A 26,534-nucleotide genomic window follows, 5' to 3' on the forward strand; every position below is an offset into this window, starting at 1 on the left:
TTAACTGCTTTCATGGCAGGTCACTTTGACTGACCCTGGGTGTTTTAGGGCTGCCTGTACCATTGCTGTCCCTCTGCTGCCTGGCCTCAGAGGGAGTCTGCTGAGAAAAGTGTCTGGAATGTATGAAACTAAAGCCCTTCCTTCTACCTGTGCCATTCCAATCCTTGTTTTATGCCTGTAGTTGGCACATGCAGCAAATTCCCTTGTGCTTCATGGTTTCACATATTAGTTAATTCCCCTTCAGAAAAAGGTGTATTCCTTTTGTTGTCTCTTTGTAATCATCCCAAAAAGTTTTTGATCTCGTGTTATGCTATTCCAGGATTTTTCCCTACCACACGAAGCAGCAACATTTCAATAGTCACCTTCTCAGGATTCCGACCAAAGTGGGACGATTGGCACCCCTGAACACAATCTGTAGAGGATAGAGTGGAATGAGGTAAGGGCAGATATTGCACACACCTCCCTCACATCATGCTTGCTGAAGGGTAATTTCTTTTCCTGGAAGAGAATTTTCTGTTCCTGTGGTTGGAAGGGGACACCTGGGAGGTGTGAAGGCAGCAGCCATGCAGTAACACTGGTGCAGTCAGGTGGAGGACACAACTCCACAGCAGGACTCACAAGCTTGGCTGCAGCTCTCAGATAATGCAGCTGTGTGGAACTGAGTACAACACCTTGGGCAAACTTAGAGTGGGAGAAAAGCAAGCCCACATGTATGAACCAACCAACAGGCTGGTTGCAAAAGAGTGTGTAGATACATCATTTATTTTTTCTAAAACAATGCAAAAGTCTGAATAGTATACCACTGACAATTACAAAATTGGCCATGCATAACCATCATTTCTATTTCAGTCAGAAATTCACTTGGGAAATCTTTAGATTCCATCCTCCCTGAGTAAATTGAATTTTAATATAGTAATTTTGAATTATTATCAGTTCACAAATCTTGAAGAAATAAGGAAAGGGAAGGGTGGCACTACACTTCCCCTGCTAGTCTCCTATAGACAAAAGGAGAAGGAAACCCAGTGATTTGTCCACCACCCTCATTCCCTATGAATAAAAATCAAATGATAAAATTTGAAGAAGACAGTTTTAGGAGACTTACTCGTACTACCTGTGTAAAATTACACTCAATCTTAATATGTTCTGATTATGGTATAGGAAAGAATTTTTAACGAGACCTTTGATCCAGCCTATTTTATGGTGAACAAGGTTCACTTGCTATCAGGTGGGCCCACATTTTTCCATTAGCATTTCATTATTCATTCAAACTCAGTCACAGTGATTGTTCACTGGGCATTTCCCTGGGGTCAGTATAAGTACCTCAGTGAATTGCATATGCAAATATTTGGCATAATGAAGTGCAGATTCAAAATAATAGCCACAAACCAAGAAGCCACTTTGAACAATCTGGGCAATAAAAATACAAGGATGGTCATCTGTGTTGACAGTTGTATGAACCAGATAAAACAATTGTTACAGAAAACAACACAGTTTAATATTTTATAATATTTCACTTCACACTATCCTTGTTTTCCCAGCTCTTTGTCTAGTTTGTTAACAGCATGAAAGATTTTGTTTCAAGAACATCAACATTATTATCATTTTTTAAAACTGCATCTCATCAGCAGACAAATAATATTTGGCCAAGAGAAAAGTACTGGAGCCAGTCCACAGCGGAATAAAAATTTCTCAAAGGTCTATTAGCTTTTTAATCTGAGAAGGAGAAAAAAAATCCTGCCTGACCAAATTATGTTAACAATCAACCACTATCAATATTTTATGCCTGAATCAAAAATATAGGCCTTATACTGACACTGGTGACACCAGAGGAGCAAAGTCTTATATAAGGGTTTGGTGTTTGTGTTATATTAGCGGTGCATTACAAAGGACTTTTTTAGCTAAAAAACTTAAGGCATTTTACAGTAGGTGATGACACCTACTTCCTCTGTGTGGGTGAGAAAAAATAAAATGTGCAGTCGGAAGTGACTAGCTGAAGTAATTTAGCAAACTAATGATTAAATTGGGATTAAAAACTTCTCATAAGCAGTACTTAGAGCATGACAGAAGGCAGGTTACATCCAGCGATTTCTGGTGCTTGCAGAAATGTTTGTGTTGAATAGATTGGAGGAAAGAGTTTATAAATTTGAACTGAGCTAAAGCAAAAACTTGTTCTGGATTTATACTGCAGAAGCTTTTCTTCTTGCTAGAATTTATTAGTAGTTCTAATTGTCTGCTATCCTCATCCATTAGCAAATAACTGATAAAGCTCCACAGGTCACAACTTGTAGATTTTATCATGAGATCATAGGTGAGCTATGACTGAACCATTCCTTAAAGCTCACCTCAGGTCTCCATTTCCTCTGACAATGAAATAATTGGAGAACAGAGTAGTCACTGATATTTCAATCATCAGATCACTAAAATAAGCTGCAATTTAGGTGTTGGATTCTGCTGAGCCAATATGAGCTGTCTAAAGTTAGATAAATTTAGATAAGTCCTCTGTGCTCTTCATAAGTCACTGGAAGATTGGCAGCTGCTGAGAGCAATCCATGATTCCTATTTTACACATTTTTTAGTCTTGAAAGAAATTTCCTCTGGAGATACCTGTCTTGAGAATAGAGGATGTACAGGCAACTAATTTAGAAACTATGTAAATACATATGACTAAAATTTTTGAGGAAAGTCTGACACTAGTTAAAATATTTCATCACTTGGACTGTTCAGGTGTTACTCATACAGATTTCTACATTGTCAGGTAAATCCTATTTGTAGTAGTAGTGACCACACCTTAAAATAGTAATTCAATTAATAATTGGCTCTTGTTTTACTTTTTTACCTCATTTGTTGTAAGCTTTCCCTTTCCAGCTTCCTCTTGACTAATGAGATTGCAATCTTTCCCAAGGCAGAGACCTTACTGCCATCACATCTCTTCAAAAACTCTGTCCCAAAACTGAGGATTCCTGCAAAACTAAAAAGCAAAAAGACAATGAAAACAACATTAGTATATCATATTATTAATTGCAAGAAGCGTAATAAATAATATTTTTTATCTCACCTTAGTCTCTTACTATTCATAATACAATAAGAAAAAAATCATAATGGCTTAAAGTTTTTGGGCCGCTATGGGAGATCTCTACTGCATGTCCTCAGTTTGGGGTATAGCAAGCAAGTGTTCAAATATCTTCCTGAATTAGTTATATTAGAATTTCAAAGTTATAGGCATTTCCTAGAACAACAAACACTGATAGTACAATAGCATAATCTCACAGGAGAATTTTGAAAATTCCTTCATAAGCTATATTACACATCGATTATCTTGCTCCACTTACTACTGGAAATAATACCGAATAAATTTATATCAAGCATAAAAAAAAGTCAACTTGAATAGTTGTAATCACTAACGTATAGGTTAGAGACGATTTTGCTTATGAGCGGAATAATATGTGTTTTTCTCTCTGTACACTGTAATGGAGAGAAAACCAAACCCATGAAGCAGTAACTAACAGTCTGTGCAAAATTTCAGTCTGTCTGATACTGAGAAACAAACTGAAAAATCCCACCCTACTCATTGTAATTCTGTATCTATTTAACTTTGCATTTTAAGGAATTTTTGTAGGTCAATCCAGTCCTGAAGTAAATTAAACAGACTGTGAATTAATTTGGTGTGGGCAGAGGTAAAATGGTGGTTAAGTATAAAGTGCATGTGATAACCAGCAGAGAATATTGATTTTTATTTTTTACTGTAAAGAAATTTGAGGGGGTGACTTTTTGAAAGAGTTTTTGTTCCTAAGAGCACTGTAACTGTGGCATAATTGGGGACTGTATATGTCTTAATTCCACCAGTCAATCCTATGCACTGTTCCACTGCCTGTTATTACGCACAGTAACACTTTGAACTTTCACATGCCTATATTTATTCAACAGATGGCAGAGCTTGTGAGAGGATCAAACACCTTCCTGACAAGAGAGCAGCTCATTTTGTGCAAGGAAACTGCCAGATATCTTTACTGGATGGTAAACAAACTGATAGCCTGCTTCTTTTCCCAGGAGGAATTAGCTGCATGCAGCAGCCACAAAGAGGGCAGGGAGGCATGAGCTGCTGAATCCTGCAAGCCTTAATTCAGTGTCTGGTAAGGAGACACTGAATCTACCTTGCAGTAGATTGCTAACACATGAAGTTCACCCTCACACTCTGCATCATCTGGATAAAAAACACCCATGGAAGCATTGTCTTAACTGTAATAGAGAATGAGAATCTTTCTGCAATTTTCTGCATTAGCCTACAAATTCTTATTATTTGCTTAAATAAGTCCTAAAACAACTTCAGCATGGCTTTATGGCTTTATCAGAACATAATGCTAAATAACAGGAGTTACAGTCATCCTGTGTACTGAGTATATCTGTTTTGAGATAGCCAAGAAACATCATCATAAGCTATTATTGGAACTGGACAGTTTTAGCTGTACAATATTTTTTATAGAATCCTCTTTCCATCGGAGCATATTGTTTTCCTTTCTGACAGTTTTTCTAGGACTTTTCATAACAGACAATACCTCAGCATGAACTTATCACCAAAATTTTTAAAAGATATCAGACCTAGCTCTGTAGTTCCTTGTTTCAGCTTTAAAGTAGGGTAGAACAGAATTCACTGATTTACACCTCCAAAAAATGTTTCAAGAGCAGATAAATAGTGCTGAAAATATAAGAATATGAATTACAGGAACCAGCATGTGTTGCTGAAACATAGAAGGAGGGGAAAGTCCAGTAGGAAGTCCTTTATTACAGCAGCAGACAGTGCTTTCTGAAGTGCCCTTGGAAACAGAAATATGTGCACTGTTGCCCAGGTGACAAAATCCAAGTACATGATTCCTACTGTGAATGAAACAACTGACACTGCCTGGTCCATGTGGAGTGGCCACTATTAGTGACACTGAGAGCTATCACTTTGAATGGGCATGAGCGGCAAAGCCTACTCTTGTGGATATGTGTTAATAGTCTGCTGGACTAGGCAACAATGAAGGTACAGCTTCTCCAAGGGAGTTTTTGTAATAAAGATTTACTTTACTTTCTACAAACATGTGCGTACCTTCCATTATTTCTTTCTCATATATTTTGCAATGCCAAAGAAAATATGTAAGGATTTTCCCAGCTTAGACCTTATTTTACCTTGCTGGTGAGGTTCAAGTGGCATTTGTTTCCTTAACCTCATTTTTAATTTCTCTGGTTCTTTCAGATTCTTACACAGTTATGCACTTAAAACATTATAGACACACAGCACATAAAACTAACACCTTAAAGGTGAATTGTTTTCTCCTTCTTCATCTATTCATATGTCCTAACTTGTTCTGCAAAACATTTTTCCTAATTAAATGTTCCCTTTCATATTAATCCCTTAATATCTACCTAGTAATCAAGAACGAATGTTTCCCATTGGTATTCTAATGGAGTTGTTGGGTGCTTACCTCTCTTGCTGCAATGCTCAGCCCTTGATAGCTGGCTTGCATTTTCCCTTGAGTTAGCAGCTGGCTTGGCTGCTAGCTACTGTTTCTCTGATTTTCTGTTCCATGGCTTCACCAGCAGCTCATTGCCTAGCATGAAAGAGAAAACTGAAAGCAGAAATAAAAAAGAGAATTCACAAAGATCCATATCTTCTCTTCCTCTTTGGGTTTTAAGAAGTTCAACCCCACAACACTCTCTCTCATAATTATGTCTGCCCTTTTTATAGAGTTATGTTCTTTATGAAAAAGTAATAGCACATCCAAACTGGTAATGGTGTATATCTTCAATCCCTATTTATCTGAACAGAAGGTACTTGTAGAAAGGTTAAAGATACCATATACACCTCTCTCTCTCTCACCTCTCTTACCTAATACAAACTAAATTATTTCAGTGTTTTTTTTCTCTAATATAGGTCTGTAATCTACTGCCAGCAACACCGTTGACCTTCTTTGTTTTTCATATGCTTTAAATGACAGGTATGATTTAAACAGCAAATACAGAAGAAAGAAGAAAAAAAACACCAAACCAAAGAATGGAACAGACCCAAGAGGATAAGGACTTGTTCAGGGTGTTTGATTTGTAGTTTTTAGGGTTTTTTACTAGGTGATTACAGCTTCAATGGAGAACAGGTTATGTGCCTGCTTGTACACACCTCTGAAAAATATTTTTCAGTTTTTACATATAGAAAGTTGTCAGTGGAGATGACTGGAAAATTTGTGTCTTTTGCCCTTAAAAAAACCAAACAGGTGAAAATTCATATTTGGCTTTGCTAAAATAGTTTGCTATTCCACATGGAAAGCTAAAATAATTACTTAAGAACAGGTTAAATCTTATCCTTAGAGAGTTGATGTGAAAAGAAAACCTGAAATCCTAGGACATGCCAAACTTTTATATAAGTAAAGATGTTAGGCAAAATTTCAGGGAAGGCTTAGAGCAAGAAATAGATTTGATTATTTCCACTACTACGACTCAGTTTCTTGGAAAACTTCTCTTTCTCTTCTCATCTGTATTTAACCTAATGCCATGTGTAGATGATTCACAGCTGCCCATGATATAAGAATGGAAAAAAATATTACTTCTTCTCCTTTATCCGTATAGAATTTTCTTTTGATTTTGAAAAAAGAGGATTCATCTTTTCCAGGAAATATAATTCAGGAAATGCAGACATACATTTGTTTAGATGATCTATTTAACTCCACTGGTTATTTTCCCATGTTTACCAGAGGCTTACTAATGCAATCAACTTTCTTCATTGATAGCAGAGAGCTGAGCAGCTGCTCACTGAAGATGCTTACATCTATATATCAGTGAATAATATCTAAAGAAACTTGTGACCCCTCAGAACACAGAAGAGCAAAATAATCATTCAGAACAATGTGGCAGAGCACACTCCATTAGCTCTGTCTTGAAGCTTGCACCATATTTTCTCCATAGGTTTTTTTTGAGTTGTTATCCAGTAAGAAACAAAATTGTTGCCTCGTAGCTGGGTGATCTACAGCCTAAAAAATATTTTGATAGTGGCAAAACCAGATGTAATATTTTTCACTCCAAGAACAATTTTTTGAAAGGAGTCCTTATCCCATTTTCAAAACACTTCATTTTAAACCATCGCTTTTAATTTTTGATATGCAGTTGTCTGAACTATAAAGATACCTAAAATTAGAAATTCCTCATTAACACCTTAAATGGCTGTGGGAACTCAATCACTGACATTGTTATAAGCTGGTTTACCAAACATCTCTCAGGAACAGTTGAGGTGCAGTCAGCTTTTTCTACAGGAATTGGGATGGCCTGACTGACAACCTTCCTATTTTCTATGACTATATTACTAAGACAAGATGAAAATACTTTTAAAGTCAATTTAATTTAAAAGGCTTTGAGAAGTTATTTACAATGGCAAACAGCATCATCCAATTTCACAGCTTAAATGAAAACAGCCTTTATGTCTGCAACAAAGCTGAAAGACCTCAATCACATACACACTCCATGGTTCCTCGAATATTATTTTTTAAAAAATTCTTTAGCATGTGTCAAGACACCATTAGAACAAAGTATTTCAAGCCTCAAAATGTTTTGGATGGAATTAATTCACCAGCACTGTCCCCATTTACTGGGGAGAACTATCACAGCCAAATGAAAAATAACAGAATCATAGAATGGTCTGGGTCAGAAAGACCTTAAAGATCATCTAATTCCACCTGGGCATGGGTAGAGCTTTGGGCCAAGATGGAATTGAGCTCTATACTCACCTATGTCATGCAAGAAAATGGTGTTGGTTGCAGCAGTGAAGGGCCAGTGCCTGCTCACACTTCTGGGAGAGGCTGTTGAACAGGAAAGTAGTGTAAGCCTTACCACAAACATCCTCAGAACAGAGCAGATGAAGATGTCCTTAACTGTTATTGGGCTGGAATTACTGACAGTTATTTGTAGAATATAAAGTGAATTTAAGAATAAGCTTAAATAAGAAGGCAAACATATTTCAATTAGTAACATTCTTTTAATCATATCTTCTTCTGTAAATGCTACATACTTACACAAATCCATATACATCTCCAGTTGTTTGAAATGCAGTGTCTGAAATTCCAAGTAGTTGTAATTTTTTAAAAGAAATTTACACTGTGCCACCTGGAATTAGTATGAGATCTACTATAGGTCACATACATATATACACTGCAGTATACTGTTGTGAGTAAGGTGAATCATGTCAATAATTGAAAGGAAATGTCCTTCCAATGCTGCTGTGAAATACTACTCAACTTTCTCCATATTCAGAAAAGGAATGCAAGTCCCTTTAATAGGATGTGATGTTTGCTCCAAAAAGACATAGCTGTGCAATTACAGTGCTAATCACAGGTAAAGGAGGGACTCTACCTTGCCATCTGAATTTGTGTCAATATGTGGAAAGGAATTCAGAACGGAAAGCGTATTTGAATATGCAACCTTTGGATTAGAGGACCCACACAAGACTAGTAATCCTGGGTATCATTCTCAGGACTCCTACCGGTTAATTTTAGTTCACAAATAATCATAGGCAAGAACAATTTATTTTAAATGCAAAAATAATCACAAGCAAGGAATCAAAATTTTTTTCCTCCAAACAGAAAAATGACTGTTCTGTCTTGTTCTTTCTCTTGCTCATTATTTTCCTACAGTATTTTTCTTCCTTCTTTTGCTAAATTTGCTACATAGCACTCTTAAATAAAGAGCTGAGTCTTGATAAGTTCTTTATTTTTCTAGTGAGAAAGAATCCAATCTCCTGTAATCATATGTAGAAAGCTTCTAAACTCTCTCAGCTTCCACTTGTAATTCAATTGCAGACAATAATCTGCTTTTCTCACATCCTTCTTAAGTCTGTGGAAAAAATAAACTCTTCAACAGGGCAGCAAAATGGACTCCTGATATTAGAATAGATCTCTAGGTATGCTTGTGATGCAAACATTTACAGTGCTCCCTTTTAACCCAGGCTGGGCTAATCAAACACTGTGCAGCTCCCAGCCATTTAAGATGCCTTTGTCTGCCACCAGCATCATGCTGATTACAAGCAGAATCTCAACTGGTACAAACCTGCGTAACTCCTGTCAGACAACACACTCAACTGTTCTTGCCTTCTCCATGAAAAAGTGTATTATGGCTGCTATTGGCTTTAATCAGTAGCATGTTTGCTTAATGTGTCTGAGGTCTTTAATGGCATATTGAGCAATATGATAGGCATCTCATAAGACTGTCTGATCTCTTAAGGTCTGGGCTGAACTGTAACATCCCTGAAGCACTCAAACTCTTTTAATTAGTGAGTCATTTTTGTCATACCTACCTACTGAAAGACATGTATGCCTTTCTCAAGCTCCTTCCTGTCTTAACTTATCTGTTTGTATAATAAAGACTCATCTTAGTTATAGGAGACACAGACTTCTCATTAAGAAACTTGTAAGAACAGTACCAGTTCATATTCAGTGAGAGCATACACCCAAAAGCTCATTGTATAGTATCTCTAAAACTCCATGTCGTTCCTCTTGTTACAGTAAATAGTTCTGCATTGGAGGACACCATACTTTAATATATATGCACTGTAGTTACTTAAATTTACCATTCTTGCTTTATACATGTATGAAGCCCATTGACTTAATTGGCAAATTTGACTGTGGACACTCAAACTGGGATATGAGTAGGATATATTTGGGGGGGAGTGAGTAAATTTTGTTCACAGCAGTTAGTATGGGGTCTGTGTACTGGAAACACTGTTGACAACACAGGGATGTTTTGTTACTGCTGAGCTACACAATGAGTGTGAGCTACACTATTACTGAGTTACAAAAAGTTCAGGACCTTTTGTCTCTCTCCACACCTCACAAGCAAGGATGCTGGGGGTGCACAAGCAGCTGGAAGGGGACACAGCTGGGACAGCCAACCCCAACTGACCAAAGGGGTATCCCACACCACATGGCATCCTGCTCAGCACTAGCATCTGGAGGAAGAAGGAAGAGGAGCACGGTTTGGAGAGTTTGTCTTTTTAAGTCACCATTGCACATGATGGGAACCCTACTTTCCTGCGATGGCTAAACACCTGTCTGTCTATGGGAAGAAGGTAATGTGTTCCTTGTTTTGTTTGCATTCACAGCTTTTGCTTTACCAATTAAACTGTATTTATGTCAACCCACAGATTTTCTCACTTTTACTTTTCTGATTAGCTCCCCCAACCATTGGGGAAAGTGAGTGAGCAGCTGTGTGGTATTTAGTTGTCAGCTGATGTTAAACCTCAACAGTCCTCTGGCACTCAGTGTGAGGCTAGAAACATTCAAGAAAATGAGAGATTTAGGTGGAATATGCTAAGTTAAATTTATAGCTGTTACTGTTGTTTAGCCATGAATCAAGATGCTTCTGTGCTTGCCATGGGGCCTGCTTGCCCCAGTGTGTAGTAGAACCTAATACATTTTAGTGGCTGCTTTCTGTTTTCACTTCTTGTTGTAGTGTTTGTTGTACTGCTTATCATCTTACTCTACTGTGCCTAGGAACATTTTGATAACAGCAGTGGCCATGTGCCTGGGCTGGCACACAGCCACGGCATCGCTGCTCCTTCTGTCCTGCTGCACTGCACAGACTGGAACTGCAGTGTGGGAGAGTCAAAGGGACTGTGGCCTGTAGTTGAGCCCATGTGGAAGCAGGACACCCCAAAGCATTGGTGGCCATGGATAAGTCCACATTAGAGTAGGTGTGTCTCAAAATGTCTGTAGTGGTGGCTGTGTCTGTGCCACAGCTGGTGTACCTCTGAAGGGAACGGTTCATTCCAGTGTTAAACCCTGTGGTCTGCTCCAAAAGAATGCAGGTTAGACATTATAATAAAGGTATCTTTAAATGGCTGTAGCCTGGGATTTGAGTTGCATGTTTAGGAATCTCCCTGAAAGGAATTGTGTGAACAAATGGACAAGAAGCCTTACAAGAAGCAGTTCAAATAAAGTTGTGACTCAACTTGAATTGCTTTTGTTGGCAGCAACTCCACATAACACACCACCTCCCCTGTCCTGAGTGATCACCATTAGAAATGGAGCCCAAAGTCATGGACTAAATGAACTCAATGGACACTTTACAGACATTTCACAGGGGTGGTCCATCAACTTAGGGAATTATAACTGTGTTCTACACTAGAAGATGGAAAGGAAGATGCTGGCTAATGTTGATATATTGGATAGTGTGAGACCCGAGCATGATGTAAATGGTGTGGAGTAAGTGGGGCAGAATGTGCTGGTTTTGACTGGAATTGAGTTAATTTTCTTCAGACTACCTGGGATGGGTCTACGTTCTGAATTTTTGACCAAAATCATGTTGATAACAAGGGATGGTTTGGTTCCTACAGAAGAAGTGCTTACACAGCATCAAGGCCTTCTCTGCTTTTCACCCCACCCCACCAGCCAGCTGGGAGGGGACACAGCTGGGACAGCTGTCCCCAACTGACTAAAGGGAAAGTCCAAACCATAAGCTCAGCAGTAAATCTGAGGGTAGAAAAGGGAAAGGAGGGATGTTTTGAGGGATGGCATTTGGCTTCCCTAGTCATTATTACACATGATTGAGCCCTGATTTCCTGGAGTTGGCTGAACACCTGCCTGCCCACGGGGAAGTAGTGAATGAATTCCTTGTTTTACTTTTCTCATGTGTGCACCTTTTTCTTTACCTGGTAAACTGTCTCTATCTCAACCCACAAGTTTTCTCACTTTTACTCCCTGACTCTCCCCCCATCCCAATGGAGTGGGGAGTGAGCCAGCAGCTGTGTGGGACTTAGTTGCTGAATGGGGTTAAGCTACGACAGCAAGAAATGCCATTTGGAGCTCATTAGGCAGACATAGCTTTTACTGCTTCTAAAGCATGTTTGCTCTTGCATTCATACACAGTGCAGGGGTAGTATATGCACACGTTGTATTAAAAGTTCTGTTTTTACTTCGTTTTAGACAATGACTGGGCAACTCTCCAAATTGTTCCTTATGAAAATTTATTAAATGGAATGGTTTTGAAAGAAAGGTATTGCATGGGGTCAGATAAATGTAAAACAGTTCCACTAGGTATCACAGCAGTAGGAATAAAAAGTGCGTGAATTAATTTTTCCTTGGCAGTTAACTCTATTCAGTGCAAAATTTGTTCAAGGTTTGTTGCAGAGCTTAAATATTTGAGATTCAGATGAAATATATGTTTGTTTTTTCTAAAGCTGTCAGGGGCATGCATGTGTCAGTTTTCATTAAGAATAATTTCCCTCAGGATCTTTGGCTTAAGTTAACCTTCAGACCTCCACCGACCCCTTCCAAGCCATCAGGGTTTCTTTTTGTGTATTGTTCCATGGATAAATGTACCTGCCAAAACCTAAGAGCTTCAGAGGATGATGTTGACTGAATGTCTGAGCAGTTCTCAAGCCTAAGAAATGCGCCCTGCAAACTGCAGCAAGAAATGCCCTTCTTTCCTTTCCTCTGAAATTATCTATTTTCCCAGTACTAATAAAACAAACACTTAGGTAAGTGTATGTAGCAGGGACATTTAAAAATTACTATCTTTTATGTTAAAACTTATTTTTGTAGGAATCACATTATGCTATATATGCTTAAGACCAATTTCCACCCTGAAAATTTATACTTGAAATAAATGACAAAGCACAGTTCTGGCATTTCCTGAAATATATGAGAAAGAATCCATTAACTTGACATTATAACATGATATCTGGCTAAGGTGACTTCTCTGGACAAAATGCTGCTTTTTCACTGGCCAGGGAGACTTCCCAAAGACCATAAGCCCTGCTAGTGCACTGATTGGGACATATGTCTGAAACCCATTTCACTCTTTGCTGATGGTATAGGCCACCAATTTTCTTAAGAGTTAATTTTGTTCCCTGCTCAAATGCAGAAAATAATTTTAGACTTAGGTCATTGCTGGCAAGTAGAGGAGGACTGCTGAAAGTAAGGAAGTTTCCAGGCAAAAGCAGAGACTGAAATATTATTCAAGGATCCTTATGCCTAAAATCATGAGGTTATTGTAACATAGCGTTCTGGTTCACACGATGCACTGATGTTAGTCAGTAAGGAATGCTGAAATGTTTTGATTTGAAGCCGTCTTGGAAATGAATAATTCACTTCATTTTTGCACCCATGAGTTGAGAAATGAATGAGCAATACACACTTCTTTTATAGAATGCTTTAATGAAAGACTTACCTTATTTTCCTTCTGCTAGATGAAATCCCACAACAATTTTTTTTTTTTGTTAAGAGCTATCAAAGAGGTTTTTTGCTGCTGGACCAAGGCAAGGGATCAGTTCACTGATTTGCAATAAACCACACCAGTAACTGATACTTTAACGTCTACTATTTAGCAATATGAAACCTGAACATAGATAGACTTTTGTAAACATATCACTCATAGTGAGGTTTAACTTATTATTAAAAAGACAATAAAACATTTTTCAGTTGTGCATTTACTAGTTGCAGAATTCCCTGAAAGTTATGTACTGAGCTATTTACATTTATCTACATGTTGGGTTATGGAAAAATAACTTCAGAGGAGGTATGTATTCAATACTAGATGTTGTCCCTTTCTCAGCTCACTCCATTTGCCTTTTGGATGGCCTGGGTAAGAGTACAGCTGAGAGTTGAGTGAAATCTGACCCTTATTATCCATAGTTGTTACAACAGAAACAAGCTAAAGCTATTCTTAGGAAGATATCTTTTCTCCTAAGAAGGATTTCTTGTACTTTCATTGTGTCAGTGACATTGCAGTTTCAGACTTTACCCATGTTTCAAAGCTTCTCTGTATTCTGTGTGGGATATGGCAATAGACAAACGAGAGTTAAACTCTCCCAGGAACATGAACAGGTCTGGTCATGACAGCAAAGTGTGCCATGGTTATATTACTGAGTTTAAAGGAAGACACCCTATTAGAAACTTTTAAAGTAAAAAATATGTTCATGAAAGTGCTATACAAAAGATTCCAAACTGACTCCCCACTCAGTCATGGTCTGCTGGTTACCCAATTTAAATATCAGTGACCCCATCTGGAAAAATTCCTAAGGGAGAGAGGAAAATATAGAGCACGTCTATGTGATCAGAAGATGGATGTCATTCCCTTGCTCTGTCCATGGCTTGGGGCCATTGAGATGTTATTCCAGATACTATTCCACCAGGCTCAGGGCCAGATCTTCCCAGCACACCTAGTCCAAAAGAGATTTAGGATGCATCTCAGAACTGTAAAATTCATCCTGTTTTTCTGATTTTTTAATGTCTGTCATATGGACCCCATTAGAAATTAAGGAACAAGATCAGTGACTTCCAATAAACCTTTATATAGGTATTGAAAAATAATGGACCTCACTAAATTATTCTGGACTCCAGTTCCCTCTCACCAGTCTTCTGTGAAGTATTGTCTATTAAATGGCCAGGCAGTTTCCTCTGAAGCAATACTTTGAGAGTCATTGCAAAATTAGTTGGAACACTCTGACTGAAATTTGGCTCTGGACTAAGAGCTAACCTCAAAAATAATCTTTCATTTTCAGAAGAATTCAGAATGATACCAAAGAACCAGCACTGTTCAGTACTAGTTTGTGCCTCCAACTGTAACTAATTATTGCATAGCATCTATTTTTAACTTGAAATCCCCCATCTTCAGCTCTCATCACACCTTTGCTGGTCATTATTTTTCATATAATAGGACTCCTCAGTTAGCCTAATGTTGTAAAATGTGTCATCTGGTATAGATTAGCTGCCAAGGCTCCCTATAGAGGTAATGAAAAAATTCAGGTGCAAATAAATTAATAACTTCCGTCATTCTACCTTGTTATATCATTGTCCCTGTCTCATAGACAAGACTGTATATCCCTATCAACTACAAGGGAAATACAGACTATCAGCTACACCCCTGACTTTTAGGTGCCTAAAATCCATTTAGATAAATCACATTCTTTGTCCACGTAAGGTATTGTACAGTAACGATCATAACCTAAAATTCTGCTGATACAATCTCACAGAACCAGTCTATGAAAATAAACCAAAATTCACTATAATGCACTTTGCCTGAAATGATCAGCTATGTTCAGCAGTATATTTTTTATTGTTTATAATTTCTTAAAACTGTCCAGTCTAGCAAATGTTACTCTAATTCTGGTAATATTAGGGGGAACTGTGAGTACTCCTCATCAGAAGCAAAGCTTATTTTGTCTTACATTTAATATGCACAAAGAAATACCAGGATAATTTTGTATTATTAACTGGACCAATCATACCCTATTAAATGTAACCAAAGTCATGATGAAAAAAGCATCATGGCTCTCCTAAATTCTGGGAGTTTGGCTCAGAAGGACTGGACTGTGATACTTGAAAGGATCTCAGATTGAGAGGAATGGTAAATAAATGTACAAACACCTCCTAAACAGAAAGTTCATCTTGAATCTGTTCTTTTGCAGTGGTGCCCTTAGCTTAATCTGCAGTGGGAAGGGCCAGACTTAACCACAGTGAGCCTTACCAGGGCTGTGTAAAGTGAAGGACATGAGGTGCATGATGTGAATGGAATGTGCACATTTCTGGTTCCCTCACTCCCTATAGTTTCAGTCACCTGGCTCTTCGACTGACACTCACACCACTCTCAAATAGGGGCATTTTCCTTACCCATGCTAAAGAATCTATTTTGAAAATTTACAGAGAGATGTCATTGTTTTGGGACCCTAGTTCGATAAGACTTGAGTAGCTAACTCCTCGGAGAGAGTTGATAAACTACATTGGAAATGCCCTATTTTTAACTGGGATTGCTTGGTAGATTTACAAATAAATTGTTCTCAAAACTTTCTGCTGTATGAACAAATGAAGACCATGAAAAATATGTCCTTATATGAAAATGTGGCATACTGGAAATGACTTAGCTGATTACAGCTTTTATGCACTTGACAACTGAGTCGAAGTAAACCAAACAAGTTCCTTGTGGATCAAGTTCTAATTGAAGTGCCTCAGCAGCCTATTGCTGTCCAGAGAGCTGCAGAAAGAGAAAAACAGAATTTAAGATCCAGTCTTATTTCACACTATTCTGGTCTAATGGGGAGCTGCAGATTGGAGGGTGAGCCGTGGGATTATATTTGCAAGTGTGTTTACAGATACAGTATTGATTTCATTGCTCACTAAGAGCATTTTTATACTGCCACTGCTTGCAATAAACAACCCTGCAAGAGCCTACATGGTTGTGAAGCCATGATGCATTATTTAACAGGACCTAATCAATATAAAACAAGCATTCCCTTTGTTACAGGAGTGCTATTGACAGAATGCTTCGCCCTTTTAATTTTTTATTATTTTGCATCGATTGCTGAAGCCCTGCATAGTCTTCAACAACATATACTGAGCTAGACCTGACCACAAATCTCACTTTATATGAAAAAACAGATTGCCCCATTTTAGCACAGAATTAATTTGGAAGACTATCCAGCATTCTAAGAAATCAATACGAGCATAGCCATTAACATCAACAGAAGAGAAAACAGGTCTTTGATCAGATATAAAAATCAGTCCATTTAACCATCTCTGAAATAAAAGATCAATACCAAAAAAACCCTCAGCCCTTCCTATTCCCAAATAAGTCCTTGACTTCAGAGTTCAGCTGGCAAGAATGCATGGAATTCGGATTACTTGGCTGAGTAGAATAAAAAGTATTTTGCCACTGGTAATTTCAAAAATAATATTCTCTACACTGTGTCTCATATTTGCCTGCAGTTCTACTAATGTTACAACTTCATTGAAATGACAGTAAACAAGTGCAAGATGGGGTTTATAAAGCTGGACAGTCTTGCATATATCTCATTTATACTCTCTTAAAAATGTTCACCCAGTTCATTGGGAGGAGGGATGGAGTAGGCAAAAAACCTGCTTAAAAATTCCACACCCAATTCTTGGATCTTTCTTTTTAAGAACATGCTTAATTAGTGAAATTTTAGGATCTTCATAATAAAATTCACGGGCATAATTGTCAACCACCCTATTCCAGGCTTATGGTCTCAACTGGCATCCATTAACTGCTAATATGACATTTAGGGTGTCAGATAATTTGGCATACAGAGATCTAAAAACTCACTAAATTAATTTGTTGTTTGAGAACATTTTTTTTTAATTTTATAAAAGGAAAAATTTAGCTTTTTTCTTCTCGTCTAAAAGTCAAAGCTTTACAATAAAAACTGAACCCTAAAACTAAAGTAACCTGATTATTTTGACCCTTCCTATGTTTACTGCAGTGACGGTTTTAGATATTCCTTCAAGTTGAATGACAACCAATTTATCATTCAAAATTGAAAATTTTATGAAGAAAAGGGTGAGGAATGCTGTGTCTGACACTTTGGAAAGTGACAAAAATGGCAAGTCAAATAAATATGAAGCATATAAAGGCAGGTCCCAAATATGAAGTAGGCAGCTTTTTATGTCTAGCTCAGAGAAGATACCTCACTGTTCTCTGAAATCTGTTTTGAAGAAAGAATAAACTGGGAGAAAATATATTTTGCTAGTTAGGAGGTGAGATGGAGAAGATAGGAGCAGAGGATTTCATACTGTTGTTTTGCTATTAAATAACCACTAGTCATTCATTCCTGAATGTAAAACATTTAATGGTCTTATGATGTCCCTTTGAAGTCGCTGTTAAAGAAGTCATTACAGATTGCAAACATCATAGGTATCTAAAAAGGTTTACAAATATTTTGCAATTGTTTAGAAGTGTACTCTGCTACACCATTCTATTAGCAGACAAAGAAAAAAAAATGAGAGATGAGAAAAAAAGATATTTTGCAGAACCTCTAAGCTTATACCTCATAGCATCAATCACAGTGAAGAGCACAGCTTGCCAGAGGCATTTCCTTTGTAATCCAGAGGACCATCTGTACAGTGTTATGGAATACAGAGAGCAGAAGCTTTCATACTGCTGCCTGTGCCTATGTGCACATACACACCTACTGCAAAATCCAAGGGGATACCAAGGGGAGAAGGCATCACAGGTGCTCACTTTATAAAGGATACACTGGGTATTAGTCACAAAAAGTTTAAAATTCATCCCAACCACCATCCTTGAATACTCAGAAGTCTTCCTGTGTGGATGTGATGGCTCACCATACCCAAATTTCCCAATTCAGGAGAGTGGGACAATTATTCTTTGGCAAACTCACAGTTTGTGTCAGGAGAGCCCAAGATAGATCTCATGAGGATATATGTGAAGTGACAGGGAGCACTGAACTAGGAGTATGCTGCCTGTCTGGTAGGCCATATAGAGGGATTCCAGTTTAAGCCAAATTATTGGGATTGCAAGTGCTTTTCTTAATGAGGGAGAGGCCCTCTGGGATCTGTAGAGATCCAAACAGCAGACAAGCCAGAACAGCCAAGTGGACTTAGCTTGTTTGTATTCTGTAGTGGGAAATTCAGTTGTTTCATCTTGGTTAGATAGACATAAGGTCATGCAGATCTTCAGAGGTTCAAAATCACTTCTCTCAACAAGGAGAAAGAAGAAATGATCTGAAACTCTGAAGCAGGAAGGTAAACCCATGAAGCATGCTGAGTGCTCCTGCTAGACACAGAAGATAGGTGGCAAAACAAGCCCCAGGGCTGCCAAAATACTGACATTCTGACAAACCAGCACCACACAAACATAAAAGTATGATGATGGCTTTATAAACAGGGCCAACCTGCCTCAATAAGTCAACCTCAGCTAAAGATTTAATTCCAAGCTTGTACAATTTTGCAATTGCAAGATTTTCTCTCATGTCATGACCTAGAACTAACTGTCTTTATTGACTTTTTTTATAATACTTTCTAATACTAAGAAAATTCATATTATTCTGTTGGGATTCCATCAACTTTTTTCCTTCTCTCTCCTCACTGTAGGAGCCATCCAGTAAGAAGCACTGTCGATACTACTATATATCTGAAAAGATAAACACTTGGCAACTTGGCAACATTTAAGCATTCTTCATCCTTATTCTTTTATGCATCATAAGGATCTGCTCAGAACACCCACATACATGCACAAACATTGTGTCACTCACACATAATACACTCCTTTTTCCAACCACAATTTTTCCTTTCCCAACAGTTCCAACTATAATTCACTGGCAGAGCAAAATGTTGGAATAAGCATCTCATTTATCACTAGACAAAGACAGGCCTTTACTTCTCCTCAGCCCTAAAGGCCAAAGTGGAACTGTTTGCATCTCATTTGTCATAAACTTTCAGTAGATGAGTTAGTTTATATCTGGGTGGACTGAGACAGGCTGGAGCTTACTGCAGTGAGGTTTTTTGTTGTTTTAGTCAGGATGGGGACAGAACTCACAGTTCTAAAGTTTACTTTCAGTGCTGAGCAAGTCTGACCTTATCCTGCCTGCAAGAACAGAAGGCTGTGGTTCAGAAGGGCTCCCTAGGGTGCTCTGGATAAGTAATTAAAGTAACTTGCATAATACCCCTCATCAAGGAACTGCATTTTTGCAGCAAGAAGAGGAGTCTTGTTCCATTCACAGCAGAGACTGAGAGACTGAAAGAAAAATAAAAACATCGGTCTCCAGTGCTAAAGTGTCTGTAATCTATTTTACCTTACCAGCACAAATAAGGGCAGAAAAACTGGGGAAAAAAGTAAGTGAAAAGTGTAATGTGCAGCTTACAGGGGACTAGAAAAGACACTATTCTTTTTTTGTTTAAGTTTGGTAGAAGGGAGCCCTCAGGAAGAGTTTACATAAGGATTGGTTAGTGACCCCTGAACAGCAGAGCTCTCTTAGAACCTATCACAGTTCTTCACTGTCAAATTCACAGGCTACCACCCAGTCAGGGATTGTGCCTGAGGCTTACTCTTCTGTTCCACAACTGCTTGGTACATGCAGATCCCTGTGTACATCTCAAAAATTGAGTTTGTGCAAGTTGCTCCCTTCCATCAGCCCAGTGTCAATCTTGCTCCCTCAGATGGGGACACATCCATGATGATCCAAACGAGACCTCTCCAGGCCACTCACAGGCTGTGAAGTCCAACCAAGACCTTTGGTGGACTCCAGGGAACTGCGGCTCTCGAGATGCCAGGAGAGAGTAGAGAAGGAAACAATGACTTAAACTCCTATAAATAAGTTGGGAGAATCCTCAGTAAAACAATACTTGTATCATGTGCAGATTGGGCTACAAAATAAGGAATTAAAAAAAAAAAAAAAAAAAAAAAAAAAAAAAAAAAAAAACAACCAAAACACATGTTTCCAGAGCATATTTCTTGGAAAGTAGAGACAGGGGTTCTCCACTTGGAAGGTAGAGACAGGCCTTCTTCCCCCATCCCTTAGGCAAGTTCTCCAGCCAGTGAATTGCTGGCTGCAAGACTGACTGCATCACCTGCTGGCTTTATTAATGGTGTACAAATCCAGCCTGCTATTTCTCTGGCTTTGATTTTAATGAAAAATAAGTCGGTATGTAAAATTGAAATGCTTTGTTTTATAGAAAAAAAATCTCATTCTGTACCTAAAAAAAAATCTACTTCTAACCAATTTCATTTCTTTTTCACATAGCAAAAGCAAGGACATGTTTCTTTAGACTTAGCTTAAGCAAAGCTAATTTCCATTTTTTAAAGATCATTGGCATTTAAAAGGATAAAATACACTGCTTTTTAAATGAATCTCTATTCCATTTCCTGCCCTTAATACAACAAGACTTAATAAGTTAAATTTTTTAAACTGTGACGACTTTTACTGAAATCCTGAAATGTCCATAAAATTTATTTAAACTGTGATGAGAAAGCTTAGTCCTATATATTTGTTCTCTATTCATAAGACACATTGTATTTTTACACTTCCAATTTTTAAAGGTTCCACTTTCCTCCACAGAAACTAATTGGGTCAGTTCCCCACCCATTTTAACCTTTTTTCCTTAAGCTCAAGAATGCCAAGGTTCTGCTTAGTACATAAAGTATCTGATATTTTGAAAGAATAAAAAAAATTCATTTTCTTTTCTTGGTGAAGCTTATATTTAAGGATGAATAGACCATTTTAAAATTTCAACAACAGCACTTAGCCAAGAATGCAGAGATTGATAGTTTCTCCAAAAATTAAGATTATTTTAGGACATATTTGGTTAACAAAATATCTCAGGTTTCCCACCCAGCCTCAACAGTTGGTTTTTGCTGTACTAACCACTGCTGTTAAATTATACAGTGCACACTACACTTATGATGGACATGGTCATAATGGACAATTGGTTATAGTGGACAAAAACAGATCTCCCAAACCAAGCCTATTAAATTCAAGACATTCCTCTCTGGTTATAACAGACAAACATTGGCCACAGTGCCATTTTCTGGGCTTTTTTCTCAACCCTGTATGTGTACTGAATAGGAATGGGAGCTAGGGAAGAAAGTTACAGGAATACTGTGTTTTTAAAATAGATTGTGCCTTAAGCCAAAGACTGAACAAGATGGTAAGAGAAGTTATGCCAGACTAGCACTTTCTGCCAGCCTGATTGACCACTACACACTAGATAAACCCAGAATTTTCTATAATCTGATCTCTCCTGCTCTTAGAGCCAGTGAATGGAGTACCATGGAGATGCAGAAGGACTCCGAGTCACCACTCCTGTGTAGGGCTCTTCCTCAGATGTCACAGCCTGTCCTGGCCATGCAAAAGGCCACTCCTATTGACAGAATAATTTTCGAGGTAACCCTTTGCATCCTGTTTATATCCATATTTGCCAAGAGTGCAAGGGGGCTCAGTGGACAAGGTAAAATGTACCCATTTCAAATAGAAATGAGAGCCTTGTGTGCTGTCAAGAAATGTGAAATATTTATGATCTAGAGCTCATGAAAGAATTGCATGTTAGGTTCAGTCACAATCTCATGAGATTTTCATGACACTTACCCAATCCCAACAGCTATTGCAGAATACAAACATTTAAATGATCATTCAGGTCCACTTTTTACATAGCACATTTCCTGGCTAAATTTCAAAAACCAAACAGTCAATGGTGGGTGTAGAAGTGAAAGTTATTTTTCAGATCTGTTTTGAAACAAACAAACAAAGTGACTTTGTTTTTCAGTTCTATTAGAAGTAAACAGTTTGAATTTAAACCTTTTGATCTAAAGAATAGGGACATAAGTGAGGTACACTTGTCCAAAATTGTTGGCACTGCCTTACTCACCTGAGTTCCTCACTGGATGACTTGGCAATAAAACACATTACCCTTTTATTACCCTTTTTGAAAGGCTTTAGCACACCTTTTCCTCAGTAGCCACATACTTATTTTTACAAGCCTTTGTGGCCATCAAATATCACTAGCAGAGTATTTCTGCAGGAACCTTGCATGTCTGACACTCAGAACTCCTACTCTGCTTTATATCTTAAAACAGAGTAAGAAATAAGGTCATAATTCACACTTCTCCATTCACCAGCACCCACTCATGAAACAGCTTTGGTAGAAATAGAGAGGTTCTGTATTTGCATGACTCCTGCAAGAAGGCACCCTGTCATCTGATGCTAATGGAGAAGAAAAGCTGACCCAAAATGTAATTCTGCATTTCAACAAGAAGTTTCATTTCATTCTACTTTTTCTTTGGAGTCAAATTCTGTCAAGTGACAGTCTTGACTGCCTGATGTCTAAAAGCAAAACTGAATACTTACTACATGTGGTAACAAGCACAATGTTACCTGTGAATTTCAGTTATGCCCTATGTGATCTCTGTGCAAAACATGATGAACGTCCTAAGTTGGCACAAAGTACACTGGAAGTTCTTTACCTAATACCTAAAACAAAGTTACAGAATAAAGCTGAAAATAAAATAAAAAAAAAAAAAATAAAAAAAAAAAAATAAAAAAAAAAAAAAAAAAAAAAAAAAAAAAAAAAAAAAAAAGAGAATCATGGAATATCATGATCTAGAGAGGACTCACAAGGATCACAAAATCCAAATACTGACTTTGCACAGGACAACTCCAAAATTCATACCATCTGCCTAAAAACAGCATCCAAAATCCTCTTGAATTCTATCAGATTTGGTGCCATGACCACTACCCTGAAGAGTCCCTTCCAGTGCCCAACCACCCTCTGAGTGGAGAGCCTTTTCCTGATATCCAAATTAAACCTCCGTTGACTCAGCTTCATGCTGTTCCCTCTGGTGCTGTCACTGGTCACCAGAGAGATCAGTGTCTGTCCCTCCTCTTCTCCATGTAAGAAGTTCTAAACTTCAATGAGGTCTCAGTCTCCTCTCCAGGCTGAGCAGACCAAGTGACCTCAGGCACTCCTTTAATGCTTCCCCTCAGGCCCTCCACAATCTTTGTAGTCAGTCTTTGGATGCTTTCTAATAGCTCTGTATTCTTCCTCTATTGTGGCACAGAAAACGTCCCCCAAGCACTCGAGGTGAGGTCGCCCCAGCGCAGAGCAGAGCAGGACAATCCCCTCCCTTGCCTGGCTGTGCCTGATGCTCCCCAGGACAGGGCTGGCCCTCCTGGCTGCCAGGGCACTGCTGCCTTATGTTCAACTTGCTATCAGTGAGGACTCTGAGATGACTTTCCACGGGGCTGCTCTCCAGCCTGTCATTCCCCAGCCTGTGCTGATGACCAGAATCTTCCAAGTGCAGAATCTGGTATTTTTTCTTGTTAAACTTCACACAGTTGATAATTTGTATCCTCTGAAATACGATGACAAAATATTTGTCATCCACAATATTCTGGTGTGACAGCACACGTTCAAAAATATGAAGTTCACACAGTGATTTTCCAGGCAGTAGATGCCTGTATCCACTCATATGTATCTTCTCTCTGTGTCATAGAACGAGGGCATCACAAAGCACTGTGATTGTCCACAGATTGTTTCATTTCGACAACAAGACAGATGCCACGAGTTTTTCCTATTCTGGAGAAAGAATTACTAACAAAATATGATCAGTGAATGATGATTATGGCAAGTCCTGTGACTGGAAACTGTATAGGGAATGTAAACAAGCAAACACACTTGCCCTCTAGAGTGATAGTAAAAAGGGTTTTCAAAATATATTGAAACAGATTATAATTTCCAAAACTGCAAAAAACACATCTATTTAATTAGTCCAGAGCATCTGAGACTTTATTGTTTTGGGGATTTATTTCCTGTGTTTCAATATTGTAGGGCCTATTTTCAGTTAAGTATATTCTAGCAGTGTATTCAAGCAGTGTTAATGCACAGAGTTTGGAGGACAACATGAAATCTCATCAAGGAATGTGGTTGTCATACAGATTTCTACTCATTTAAACTATCATCATGGCACAAAACTTCAAGTAATTACTGGACTTTCTCTTCATTGGCTAACCCAAAAATACAAGAATAAAACATAAATAAGTGAAGGACATCATTTCCCCAGAGAGTGTCTTAAATAATTGGGGTACATGTTGATCTCTTTTGCTTATCTATCTTCTTTTCATTTCCTTGGTTAAAGATATAATACTCAACAGAGGGAAAAAAAGGAAGGCAAAGAAAAAAGTGTGTTAAGATTACACTTGGCATTTTAAATACAACAAAAGGTACCTATAGGGATGCTTTATTGTACAGTCGAGTAAACTCCAGCTGTCAGCCCTGTGATCACTTCTTCAATAAGCAAAAAGGACTCAGCTCTAACCTGGCTACATGCTGATTCTCACCAGTAGAACAACTACTTCCTTAGGAATTGCATTTATGATTATCCTCTGCCTTTCAAAGAAAACTTTGAAAGAAAAATATGAATAAACTTCTTAAGTGAGTGGGGGTTTTCTCTTTTTTTTTCTTTTTTTTTTTTTTTTCTTTTTTTTTGCATTAAATGAAAAAGCTGTTTATCTGTTTTTGTTAGAGTGAAAGTAAAACTTTTTCCTAGAGATGAAAGCTTTTACAGGATAACTTGTGGGTTTATTGGTTCTCCTATTATGTTCACATTAAATAAGACCCTCTACCTGGAAAGGGAGGAACCACTGCATACATGGAGTCAGAGAATATGCACTGATGAAACTTTAAACACTTTAAATGTGATATTATGGGGAGAAATCCCAGCCTGAAGGAAATGGGATTTTTGTCATTGGCTTCAACTGGAACAAGACATTACTATCACATAGCAATTTCTAGATCTGTTGGGTAACTTTGTTCAAGATCCACATTTGACATAACAAGCATAACTGAATGCTAGAAATTATTTAAAACTTTTCAGATTATCATGAGAGCTTTTCTTTTTCAGAGTGTTCTCTTTTAAATTTTGTAGTGGAAAATCATTAAATCAGAAAAACTTAATTTTGAAAATCTGCATCAGACTTACATGACATGTTCGATATTATGTGTATTTCATTCTGGCTTCTCCCTTTTTCTTTGTTGAATTTCATCTTCATTTTCTTTTCAAATCTAAACAATGGAAAAATAAAAATAAAAAAATGAGAAGTGGGAGGAGAAGGAAGAGGACAAAATTGACAATTATTTGGGAAGAGACATGACTTTTTATCATATTCTATCTCTTGCATTCAAAGACAAGACAGAGACAAATGATATAGCTTCAAAACTACAAAATTCCACTTTTTTCCCCTGTGTTTTGCTACACTGCTTTCAAAAGAAACCACTGTCTTTTAAAAGCTAATTTAATTTTGCATGTTGTTTCTGTTATGAAATTATCTTGTTCATTTCTAAGTCCATTCTATTAACCAATTTTTCACAAACTTATTAAAAAATCCACTCTAGATTTCTCCTTCATGTAGAAAGGCAAAACACAGCAGGCTGACAATAGCAATCTGTGCAAAGCTAAGCAGCATATGGTCTTCAGCAAAAAAGTACCATAAATAAGTTCAAAACCATTTTTACTGTGGCTTATACATTCGACAAACTGCAGGCAGCAAACCAAACTACAGACAGCTATTCAGCAATTTCTTTTCAGTGACATGCTTCTCCAGGTGGCTGAATGCTTAATTTTCAGTTCTGAACTCAATTTTCACTCGGCTAACTAATCTGTTCTTTCAGCCTTCTCCAAGTTCATCAGCCTTAAAACTTCATCAAATTGACTCAATTTGTTTTGCCATAATTTCATGAGCAATCAATATTCTATGTGTTTATATGAAAATATTTTTTTCAAAAGTCTGAAATCTCCATTTATAGGGTCTTGAGGAAAGAGTTAACTGTTAAAATGACAAGCTCAAAGCATGAGGGGAACAGGGTGAGCCATTTTTTTGCTTCAACAGTAATTCTTGTTACCTTATAATCCCACTGAACCATTTTAATGTAAAAATGTACCAATGGAAATATGAGACATGAGGAGTGGTGTCGCACAGAGGTTTTCTGTCAAAAACTTCTCTGTTATATAGAAGAATCCAAACAATAAAAAGACCTACGAAATTACATATTTGGTTCATGAAGGTGCTTCCATCCTCAGGAACAGAGATTTGTGAAAAGAAAAACATACAGATATAAAAGATTTTCTAAAAAAGAAAAAAAATTCAATTTCAGCTAATATGAATTCATCAGTTGTATATTTGCCTTGTGCACACACTCAAGCAATGAGCAGAGAAGGCTTCAAGTCCTTACACTTCATTATTCATGCCTTACATTATCTGTATGACATAAAAAGAG

The 26,534-nt window shown here is 37.7% G+C and overlaps 1 long non-coding RNA gene across 1 annotated transcript in view; it reads right to left on the reverse strand.

Annotated features, from left to right (window-relative positions):
* Positions 1–2,822: 2,822 nt before the first annotated feature.
* The window catches only part of LOC310914393, a 68,712-nt gene continuing 45,000 nt past the window's right edge, over positions 2,823–26,534 (reverse strand). The window contains exons 2-3 of the long non-coding RNA XR_014591023.1: positions 25,240–25,322; positions 2,823–2,968 (exon numbers count right to left, since the gene is read on the reverse strand). This is a non-coding gene — a long non-coding RNA (uncharacterized lncRNA). The remainder of the gene's footprint in view (positions 2,969–25,239; positions 25,323–26,534) is intronic.

The sequence above is a fragment of the Zosterops lateralis genome (assembly GCF_965231275.1).
Source record: "Zosterops lateralis genome assembly, chromosome: 1".
NCBI classification, from domain to species: domain Eukaryota; kingdom Metazoa; phylum Chordata; class Aves; order Passeriformes; family Zosteropidae; genus Zosterops; species Zosterops lateralis.